Below are 12507 nucleotides of genomic sequence, written 5' to 3'. Positions count from 1 at the left end.
CTTTATCGTCAACACAAGACACATCACCCTATTCTGTACACTGCACTGTAAGGCTCCCTTGCCTTCCTCCTTGCACTTATGCCAGACAGGGTTAGACGCACTAATGCACCATCAACTGTGCACCCTGGCATACTCCCTTTGCACCATTTCCCCCTTGTTGATTCCTCAACCGGGTATGAGATATGGGTTTTAATCATTCTTCCGCGAGTGATAATTAGTCATGGGGCGAGTGACTGTTCTTTCATTCCAATTGAGTGACTGTGAGTTGAGTGTAGTATTCCTCATCATCGACGAATTTCCTGTGATTCCTTCAATCAGCTACCTCCCTGGGTGCTACCATGTGGTCCCTGCCATGACGGACGTGTGCCGAGAAGATGCCTTGGTCCCTCCAGCATCGACAACAACACTGGACGTGCCATCGATACTCAACCTTGCTTTTTGACGAAACGGGCCAAGTTTTTCTAACCCTACAACTTTTGTTTCTTAGTGATGGTCATGTTTTAAGTGTGGGGAAGTTAGTGGATGGTCTGTGGCGTGGTCCTAGGTCCCTAATGTTCGGTTAACCCTATCCGTTAAGGTCTTAAGTGTGGGGACGCGTCCCTGCGCGTCTTCCGTGTATACCCTTTTGCATCTGCCTTAACCTGTTCATGCATGAATGCCTTGCCTTGCTTTTACCCTAATGGGATCCCTTCCCACCCTTCTGGTTATGTTCCACCCACCCTTGAGGCTCTTCCCTTGCAGTTTTCCTTCATTCCCTGATTTTGAGGTTTTTCCATGTGAATGCACCCTACGTTCACCAAAATCCAAATCCAACCTTATAGCCCTGTTCCTCCCATTGAACAGTCCATTTTTCCTTTTTACCTACCCCTGTTCCGGTGCACGATTTTTGAGTTATTAATTTTTGAAGCATTTTACGTAATTTAGACGGTTTTCCATGTGAACGCGCTTTTCTAGCTTCGGAACCGTGATCTGATGTCATAGCCCTGACCAGCGTTTTTCCCTTGACATTTTTCCTTTTTATTCCACATCATTTCGATACATGGTTTGTCCATTATTAATTTTTCGGTTTTTTTAAGACTTTTTCATGCGTATTTTTGACATTTTTCCATGTGAACCTGCCCTATTTGCATCGGAATTCCAATTTGATTTGATAGTCGTGTCCCCTGTGCCTTCCCCTACCTTTTTCCTTTTTCCTCCACCCTTTTTCGACTTCCGGATTTTTACTTATTAAATTTTAAATGAGTTTTCGAGAGTATTTTTGGAGTTTTTCACATGTGAACCCCTCCTCCTTCCAACGGAACTGCGGTTTAACATGATAACCCTGTGCCACCCCTTCCTGCGGACATTTTTCCTTCTTACTGCATGTCATTCCGGTGAACGTTTTGTCCGATATTAATTTCCGATCCCATTTTCGGGTTTGTTTTTTGGGTTTTTCCTATGTGAACGCGTCTTATCTCAGTCAGAATTATGTTTTGAGGTGATAGGATTGTCGGGCACATCTTTCTGCACAGTTTTCCTTTTTTCTGCACCTCATTCCGATGCACGGATCTTTTGATATTAATTTTTAATTCGGATTTTTGGTTCGTTTTTTGTGTTTTTTGCACGTGACCACCCTTTACCCCTCCCGGAACCCCCGTCCCATATTTTCCTTGTTTTCCCCCTGTTGTCCTGCCCACTTTTTGTTTTTACGCTATTTCGTTTTGACGTCCGGATTGGGAGTTATTAATTTTTCTTTCTTTTTACGTTTTTTCTCGCGCCCGTTTTGCGCGTGAACGCGCGTTTTCGATTTTACGAGTCTCCACGCGCCCCGGTCGTGTCCGCGTAACCCGTACCGTCTTCCCCGCGTCATTTCAATCCCGTCACGGCAAATTTTTTTACCCCGCCCGCGCATGAGCGCGGGACGGGGGTACGCGCCCTTGCCCCCCACCCCTTCCCCCCACCTGCCCACCCCATGGCCCCCCCCATGGGCCCCCCACCCCTTCCCCCCACCTGCCCACCCCTTCCCCCCAACCGCCCTTCTCCCTCTCTTTCTCTCTCCCTTTCTTTCTCTCTCTCCTCCTGCGTGCCCTGCCCCCTCCTTCTCCACCTCCTCCTTCCCACGCGCCCTCTTCTTCCCCCCCGTCCTCCTCCTCTTCGCCATTTTTGCCCCCTCCTTCTCCCTCTCCTCCTCCCCCGCAGCCCTTCTTCTCCCTCTCCTTCTTCCTTCCCCCCCTCCTCCTACTCCTCCTTCCTCGTCTATCCTCCCCTCCTTCCTCGTTCCCCCCCACCTTCCTCCTCTTCGCCTACCCCCAGCCCCCCCGACTTCGCTGCTCCCTCCCCCCAGCCCCCCGCAGCCTTCGCCATCTTCGCCTCCCCCCAGCCCGTATCCGCCTCCCTCCTTCCCCTCCCGCCCTTCTGCCCCTCCAGCGGCGTGTTCTTCCCCCCCCCCCCGCCATCTCCTGCCCGCGCCCCCCCGGCGGCGTGTTCTTCCCCCCCCCGCCATCTCCTGCCAGCGCCCCCCCGGCGGCGTGTTCTCCCCCCCCCCCGCCATCTCCCGCCTTCCTCCTCTTCACCCCTCCTCCCCCCAGCCCGTCGCCACCCTCCCCCCTCCCTCCTCCTCCTCCTCCTTCCTTTCTTTTCCCCTCCTCCTCGTAGCCGCTACCGCCAGGAGTCGCCACCGCCGCCATCGGACATCGCCACCCTGCCGCCAGGAGTCGCCGCCGCCGCCGCATCTGCCGCCACCACCACCTCCTCCCCCCACCACCACCACTACCCTTCACTGCCTCCACTAACCCTATTCTGGTTAGTACCCTAACCTTCGTTAGTTTTCACCTAACTAACCTAACTAAGAACACTAATCTTAGTTAGTTTTCACCTAACTAACCTAACTAAGAACCCTAACCTTAGTTAGTTCAAACCTAACTAACCTAACCTAACTTAGTTGACTAACCCCAACCTAGTTAACTTACCTTAGTTGACTAACCTAAGCAACCTAGACTAACCTGACTTGACTTAGGTAGACTAACATGACTTACCCCACTAACCAGACTTAATTGACTTATGCCTAACTGACTTATTTGATTAATGTGATTTAGGTGACTTAATTAATCACTACATTAATTTTTCCATTAAAAAATTTCAAAAAAATTTCTAAAATTTCATTTTGCCTTTTGTCAATTTTTGGGAATTTGTCTGCTGGCAATTGCCTATCCTAAAATTTTTGAAAATTAAATATTTCCTCATTTCACCCCCAAATTGCCAATAAATGTAGAAAATTCATTTAAAAATTCTAAAAAAATTCTACAAAATTCTAAAAAATTCCCCTCACCTCCCTTGCTCATTTTCCATTTATTCAACCCTAAATGATCCCAACTTACCACAATTTTAAAAAATAAAAAAATAAACATAAACATAAAAATAAAAATAAAAATAAAAAAACCCACAAAAAAGAAAAAAACCAAATTAACACATCTGCTAAAGTGTTGACATTGTTGTTTCATCAGTGATCTTTACTTTTCCTTTACTGGATTCCCTTCTTTTGGTGGACTCTTCCGTGCGCATTTCTGCATTACATACACACCCCTTCCAGGTATTTATTTTATGTGCTTTATTTATTTTCATTTCCCCCTTAATCACAAATTAATTGCTAAAATGAACCCTTTAATTCACCCACAATTTCCACGCGCATTCGCGCTAAAACACACATACTTTTTAAATTAAATCCAACCAGCCGTTCACTTAGCACGCGCTACGTGCACTACAGATGCACTATAAATTTTTTAATTCAAATAAACCAGCCGTCACATGAGCACGCGCTGGCAAAAAAGCGCTCCACATCACTTTAATTTGTAATCAATGAATTGCATTTAGAGACCCAGTCGGGAATCGAAGTCCGGGAATCGAATAACTGCACCGTTTTAACCTAATAATTGGTAAATAAATTTATAATAAGGAACCGCCGTTTTCTTGCTAAGATTTATCACCTAATAAAAATTCACCCATTTTTAATAATTGATTAAAATCAACCCTTCATTAAATTAATTCCCCCCTCACTGCACTTAATTCCCCTTTTTAATGAAGCGTTTCGTGGGATGGGTATGCGCCGTCATTAGAGTTCTTTTCCATGGTCCAGTCTTGGTTTATCACAGATATAGTTTTGATATGTGTCGGATGTGGTCTTGTTTTGGTTTCCTGTCTTAGTTACGGTTACGGGTACGGTATGCAGTTTTTTTCTTTTGTTGCCTGATACGGGGTTCAGGGTGTTTGTCTGATGCATCGCATGAAGCTTTCAGTCGCATTTGTCTCGAGGTCATGTCAAATTTTTTTTAGGATGTGGTTTGCTTGGGGTTAGTAGGTCGTGTCACGTTTTATTGGTAATTCTCTTATCCTTAGTTTTTTGTCTGTTGCTTTGCAGGCATTCTCCTTGATTGTCTGTGTTTGTGGTGTGTGTATAACCATCTGAATGGCGCCTTCTCATGCTCCTCCCCCTATCCAGTACGTCCCATTAGTTAGTAGGGATTACTCGTCCCTACTTACTTTTGAGCCCCTCACGAAGGCGGGACTTGCTGCTTTTGTGGCCACTCCTTTTCCATTGCTTCCAGAGGATCCGTCCTTATGTGATGAGTTCCTGGCCTCTTACGGCAAGAAGACAGGCGTAGTCCAAGGAATGTCTATGACTTTGACATCTCACGGCTTAGGGAAGGCTCTGTCTCTTCCCTTCAAAGGAGAACCTTTTGTGACCACTCGTCAGCTCTTCTCTAATGAAGAGATTCTCAAGCTGTTGCAGAAGCAGACAAGGGAAGTCCTTGATGTTAAGAAGGTGATAAACTCTTCAGGAGTTTCGTTTTCTATGATTACTGATCCCGTATGGAAGACGATGTGTCAGTTCCTTCAGGACAGGTTCATGCCTGCCAAAACGCCATCCCACTATTTGTCCAAAGAGCTTTTCACAGCCTCCAGGATGGTGCTAAAAGGAGTTGCTATTGATTGGAGCACTTACCTCCTTACTAAAATGGATCAGCATTTTGTTAAAGTCACCAAGGGTAATGTTACCAATGTCACATATGGATCATATTTGTCTGCCTTCTTGACCTATTCAGGTTTACAGAAGACTGTGCCTCCACCTCCTCCATCAGATCCAGTACCTCCTCCTCCACCTTCAGAAGAGTCAGCACCCATTGACATTGAGGATGATGATTCTCCGCCTCCCCTGGTCATACAGCGCAAACGCTTGAAGAGGGTAGCGGATAAAGCCCCTGCTGTACTTCCCTCAGTACCTATCCCTGCTACTTCTGGTAGTGAGCTCCCTGGGTATCTCACTTGTACTAACCTGTTCAGAGCACATCGAGAAGGATCCTTGGAGATCTCAGTTCCTTCCCTGAACAGTCTCGTCTCAGGAGATGCCATTCCTTTCCTCTGCAAGGATATTCAAAGTTCCATTGAGTTGTCAGTGACAGCCTGTGTTCAACAGCTGTACGCATCTTTCTATGAGGAGCTCATGCAGTCCAAAGACCAGTTGCATAAGGCAACCTCTGAGTTAGCTTCTGCTAAGGATACCCTAGCAGATTTATTTAAGCAAATGGACCAGCAAACCCAACTGGTTGCCACCCAAAGCGATGAGATTTCTTCATTGAAGACCCAGTTATTCGAGGCTCAGTCACAGGTTACTAGCCTTTCAGAGGAGAAGGAGAGGATGTCCAGAGAAGCGAAAGAATTCCAAGTTCTTTTAGATGACAAGCTTTCAGCTTTACAGATGGCTAATGACACAGTGGCCAACCAAGCCTCCCAAATCCAGTAGTTGCAAGATTAGCTGGCGAAGTCCCGCTCTGTTCCTCCAAGCCCTCCTGTTCCATTAATTCCTTCTCTTTCACAGCAGGACTTGGCTGCCCTTCAGAGACAGGCTACTTTGTGCCCTCTATTCCAAGATAAAGTGGAAAGATTACAGTCTAGAATGGACTTGTTATGGTCTACCTTTGAGCAGTTTCAGGAATATGTCTTACCAGACCATTCTTTCTTTGTCCACTACCACTTACAGAAGTTGGTCTTCTATATGAAGCTTTCCACGATGGATTTACATTTTCCAGAGGATGGCTGGAGTGGGGCTTGGTCTGCTGAGTTGTTGACAGAGGTAGTCAGAATGGTCTTTGAAGATTCTGTCACGCCAGACACCATGTTGATGTCATACATGTATCTCCGAGGAGATTTGTTAATTCCAGATGAGGTAGATATGGCATGGTATGTGGGGGATGTGGTCTTACAGGCTGTTTTATATGTCAATCATTTGGAGTTGCGCATAGCTGATATGTTTCAAAGTTATTCCTCCAAAGTAGCTGATTGTCAGGATAATTCGTGGCATCCCATGATTGATTCGGTGGTCCTAAATCAAAGACAAAACACAGCTCCTACCTTTGTACAGAGTACTAACCAACTGAGGATGGATCTCTTAACCTATCTTTCCAAACATAATCCGTTTGATGCTACCTTCTTTGATGCCTATCATAGACGATCTCTTTTAGGACCTTCTGTTCCTACCCTCCTCTATTACCAACAAATGGCTCACCGCTATGCTATATATATTTCCCTTTGTCAATCTAATTCCACAATAATTTTACCCCTTCTTTTCCAACCTTCAAATTTCCCTCAAATTCCTATTTTCACTTATTGTTCCTTTATTGAGGATAGGGTATTTTCCCCTTCTCCACCCTGTTCTTCACCCCTCATTAATGTACCCTCCACATTTCCTATTTATCAGTTAACACCGTTCCTTAGTGATTCCTTACAAATTTCTGCCACTCCTTCTTTAACCTTTTCTTCCTTTTATGATTTTTCCTATCCTTCCCTTCATCCACTTTCCCTTATTCCATTACCCTCTCCTAACACTTCCATATCTCAACCACCTCAGTTGGTTAGTGACTGTGACGGGTTTGATAATCAGATTTCCAAAAGAAGCGGATGGAGTTCGGATGATTGCCTTACAGGACCGCAGATTAATTGGCCAGTAATTCCAGGAGAATGGACAGCTTCCAGTCAAGCTTATCAAAACTATGTTCATTTTGCCCAACAATATTCACAGTCTGCAGATCCCTCAGTGAGATTAACTGCTCACTTTGCTTGGTACCTGGCGTATATGCATAGGCACTCTCATACTGATTCAAAGCCTATTCCAAAGTTGTGCATGAATGTCAATGTTAGCATTGATTCCCAACAGCTGGAGATACTGTATTTTCATGCCCTCTGTTTGCCTAGCAGATACCTGGTCCTATTGGAAAGGATGTGCTGTCTCCAATTTTTTCAAAATCCTCCTAAAAACTTTATAGATGAATCCTTATCTATGGATCGATTTCGACAACATCAATCTTTTAAGAGGGATCATCTTCATTGATACCTTTCCCATGTATACTGGAAGCTTTTTAATGAACACCTCTCTTTTTGAAGGAGTCATTCAGATGGTTGTGTTGTGTATTAGTGTTTGTGTTGTGAGTTCATTTATGTCAAACGAATGTGGTAGTTTCCTATTGGATTTCGTGTACGAGCTATGTTTTGGAGATTTGTAGAGATGGGGTCGTGGTTGGAGAGTTGAAGCTGATGCTGATGAAGAAGAAGAAGCAAACTCTTATATCCTTTACAAATTTGTGGTGATTTTTAGTTTGATAAGAGGTGTTAATGTATAAAGAGTTTTCCTTTCTTTGTATTTTTATATCAGAAACAGGTTATAAGTTGGGGTCATGGTGGATGGATTCTTTTTGAAAATATATTGAAGATCAAAGTTGAGCTTTTCCTTGAACTTGTATTCCCTTTTTCCTGGGTCGCGAGGACGCTTCCTTATTAAGTGTGGGGATATGTTGAGTGTTGAAATGACTTGTTTTTTGGATGATTTTTGTTGTTTTTGAGAGCTAAATGGTTGATTTTATGGGATGATTGGTTGATTTGGAAGTGGTTTGAGAGTGTTTTAGATGATATTGATTGTGTTTTGGAAGTTCATGATGTTTGTTGATGGTTCTGTGATGTTCTGATAGGTTCTGAATGGTTCTGTATACCTTCTGTTTTGCTCTGTTTTGGTATGTTTTGTTCTGATTGTCTTCTGAAAGGAGGGAAGGAGTATTGATTGATGAAGAATGAGATATTTCGAAAGCTTATTGAATGTTTTGTGAGAGTTTGGAATGATTTGAGAATGAGTTATGAGGTTTTGATGACCTTCTGTAACCTTTTGTAGGTCTTCTATAGAGCTTCTGTAGACTGTTCTGTCTCTATTCTGTTCTGTACTGTAGCTGTTCTGGTACTGTTCTGTAGACTGTTCTGTATGCTTCTGTAAGTGTTCTGTGGAATGTATGTGTGACTTTGGGAAAGTTTTCTAGCCTTGGAAAGAGGTGAATACAAGTACAAAAGAGCTGAAAGAAGTGGAAGAAGTAGCTGCTGAAGACTCAAGAGAAGACTAGAGTGAAGTGATAGTAGTGAGCTGTGAAGAGACATTGTAGTGGCTCTAGTGACTTTTCATATCAGACATACCTCTTGGGAGGGGTATCCACGACCTAAGAGTGATTATTGAGAGTGATTTTGAGAGATTGTAGTGAGGAGATGATGTATTATTGATGGAAAGAGAGAGAGAGAGAGTCAGAGATAGCCAATTCTACTCAAACAGAGTGATTGTATATGAGAGATTGAGAGAGAAGACTATGAAGATATTGAAGTTGAATACTATGTGATGTATTTCCATTTCAAGATGGTGTACTTCTTTGCTTTCTTTGTTCTATTGATGGATTTTGTGAAGATGTTGAAGAATATGGTTGATTCTATTAAAAACCGTGGGAGATCTACATGATGCTGCATGAAGATTTGTTGTGCCTGGTGTTCTTTTCTTCATTGTGATAATATGAAACATGATAAACAAGCTTGTTGATGTTACAAGATAGATTTTCTTGCAAGAGAATTCCCTTTTCCTTGGTGTTCCTCTCGGGGCTCCACACAACTCATTGGCTCATGGACATGTGGAGAGCATACTTCTATAGCACCACAAAAATGGGTATAATAACAACCTCTAGAGATAGCGCTTGCTACTTAAGGCTAAAGAAATTATTCATATTTAGGGTTTGACTAGTAGGTGATAGATCTCAGCCTTGGATTGTAGCCTTGATTTGACTCCAAGTCAAGGTAGCCTCAAGAATAGCTTCGTCTCAGCCCACTCCTTCCATCACAGGCGTGCTTCTCTCATAAGTCTGAGGCATCCAATCATTGCTTGATTAGTTGTATTGATTCATGCAGCAAAGAAGTAATCTTCCATCTATTTGATCTAGGTTTTGGCTTTCATTTCTATCTTTGTTCCTTCTCCATTAAATTTAGATTGCTTTACTTGTTTGAGAAGAGACTTTCTCTCCTTCTCTTTAGTTAGATTATTGGTGGTAGCAAGTAGGGGTACTTGAAAGATATTTATCAAATCAATGCAAGCCCTTGGTTACCTATAATTGGCAACCTTCTAGACATTTAAATTGTATTGCAATGTTGTTAACCTATAAGTCCAAAAAACATTGCATTATTTATTTATTTTACCTAGATTGTATTCTCCAAGCATTCCCATGTCATCCTAGGAATTAACATGGCTAGCATTTTTTTGTTTCTCAAGTCTATTTTGCAAGGTGCAGTGGATCTAGAAGTTACATCATACTTTGCTCAAAAGGGATGGAGTAGTAAGTCGGCATCTATGAGAAAGGGGATGAGGAATAAGAGAAGAGATAAGCCTCAATAAATCAACAAAATAATGATAATAATACTGCTAAAAAGTACTTCTTACATAGAAAAAGTGTTATTTTCCACAAGCAAAAGTGCTCTTCCAAACACAAAAGCACTTTTGACATAGTCAAGTGATTAGTAAAGAATGATAGTGGATTATGGTGAGATGAGAGAGCAAGACACTAATACAAGTCTTAATCAAACCCACAATGGATATAGAACACAAGATTGATAATACCACTAGACTCTTTATTCATAGCAAAATGGGAGCTATGGATTCCAAGTATAAGTAATGGGCTAATCCCCAAACCCAAAACTAGTATAGAGGAGGAAGGTACAATGTCAACGGTGTGGGCTACACTCAAGTTTACTCAATAGTACTATGTAGTTTCTATTGTTTACATAGGATTAGATTGTATAGGACAATCTTGTGACTGCATTGTCACGATGTGAGAGGCTACTTAGTACAACATATATAACTTTCTTCTATGAGTTAATCTCAAGCTACCCTTTGATAAGTGGATGCTCCATAAGTGGGCAACAAAACTTTAGAACTTTTGGATGTGAATGCTATGCATATGTTGTAAAGGATAAGAGAAACAAGTTACAAAAGAGGCACATTGTATTTTCTTGGGTTACAATGATGAGTAAAAGGCTTATAACTTATATGAACAAGAGGCAAAGAAGATCATAGTGAGCTGTGGTGTGGTATTTGTCAAGATTGTGGGAGAGAAGAAAGGAGTCTCACTTGTAGCTTTCTTGCTTGCACAATGGGGGAATACACACAAAGTTGGAGGCTGAAAACAGTTTTCCTCTTCTTAGTTGTGTAAGCCAAAAGAACTCTAGTATATAGAAATAGAAGAACCCTATATATGGGTCTCAAACCAAACTCAACTAACTAAGGTGGCATACTAACTGAGCCACGAACTAGAGTAGATAAGGATAGCTGTCATCTAGCTATTATTCATGGGCGGTGTACCAACCGCATCTGCAACTGACAAGTCGGTGACATAAATGCACAACGGTCACCCTGGCATATCACGAGTGGAGCTCGATATCTCAACACTCCCCCTCGAGCTCAATCCCAATTCCTGCACACCAAGCAGGTCTCTGAACTTGCGCAGCTTCTCTGTGCCCAATGCCTTCGTAAATATGTCAGCTACCTGATCCTCTGTGCTGACATAAACTAGATCAATAAGACCTAGTAAAACCCTCTCCCGCACATAGTGATAATGCACCTCAATGTGCTTTGTTCTAGCATGATAGACTGGGTTATTTGCCAAGTGTATACTACTCATGTTGTCACAATAAATGACAACTGGCCCATCTGTAGGCTAATGCATATCATAAAGTAGCTTATGCAACCAAGCTACCTCACATGCAGCCATTGTTGCGCCCCTGTACTCAGCCTCTGTGCTCCACAAGGCAACTATAGGCTATTTCTTGCTGCTCCAAGTGACTGCAGCACTCCCAAAAGAGAACACATATCCACTGGTAGATTGTCTATCAGAAATACTACCAGCCCAATCAGCATCAATGTATCCATGCAACTGTATCTGAACCCGAGTCTCATAAAGTAGTCCATACTGCAATGTGGACTTCACATACCTAAGTATGCGTCTAGCCACATCCAAATGCGGTTTCCTTGGAGCTTGCATAAACTGACTTACCAATCCAACAACATAGCTCAAATCTGGCCTGGTAATAGTCATATAAATCAAACTTCCTACTATGCATCTGTACATAGTAGGGTCTTCCAAAAGCTCACCTACATCTACGCTCAACTTCACATTCGGCTCCAAAGGAACTGAAATAGGCTTACAGCCTGTCATCCCATATTTGGAGAGCATATCCAATCCAACTGCCTCTGCAAGAGCCGTATCCCACTTGGTGATCTAATCACCTCAATGCCCAAGAAATAACGCAGCTCTCCCAAATCCTTCATCTCAAACTTCTGCTTCAATAGTATTTTCACATGAAGGATATCTTCATCATTGTCACCTGTCATAATCAAATCATCAACATAAATGACAAGTAGCATAATACCTTTCTCTGTTTTTCTCACATAAAGTGAGAAATCTGCCTTGGAAATCTGAAAGCCAATAGTGACAAGATACTGTCCTATCTTGTCAGACCATGCTCTAGGTGCTTGCTTCAAGTCATACAAGGCTTTCTTCAACCTGCAAACAAACTCAGGATGAACAGCATGCACATAACCCGGTGGCTGCTCCATATATACCTCTTCTTGCAAATCACCATGTAAGAAGGCATTCTTTACATCCATCTGATGTAAAGACCATTCCTTTGATGTAGTCATAGCAATGACTGCTCTTACGGTTGCCATCCTTGCAACCGGACTTAATGTTTCTTCATAATCAATGCCATATGTTTGTGCATACCCCTTGACTACTAATCTTTCCTTGTATCTGTTCACAGAACCATCTGCATTGTGCTTCACCTTATAAACCCACTTACAGCCAATTGCATTCTTACCTTTAGGCAAAGGTACCAATTCCCATGTAGCTTTTGCTTCCAAGGCATCCATTTCTTCATCCATGGCTTTCTCCCATTTTTCTTTTCCCATGGCTTGCTCAAAAGAAGTGGGTTTTGGTTCATGTATCACTTTGACCATATAGGCATATTGAATGGCTGTAAATCCATCATATTTTAGCCTATCCACAGGATACATAGCTCTCGTAGACCTGCGCAAAGTAGGTTCACTCCCAGATGCTCTCAAAATATCCCTAGTCTTCCTTACTCCTGGTGTAACAATAGAAGGAATACCCAACTCATCATCAATGCTCT

Source organism: Lygodium microphyllum, chromosome 23, assembly GCF_053477565.2.
Source record: "Lygodium microphyllum isolate KBCC chromosome 23, Lygodium_microphyllum_v1.1.10, whole genome shotgun sequence".
Lineage (NCBI taxonomy): Eukaryota > Viridiplantae > Streptophyta > Polypodiopsida > Schizaeales > Lygodiaceae > Lygodium > Lygodium microphyllum.
This window is presented reverse-complemented; position numbering follows the sequence as displayed.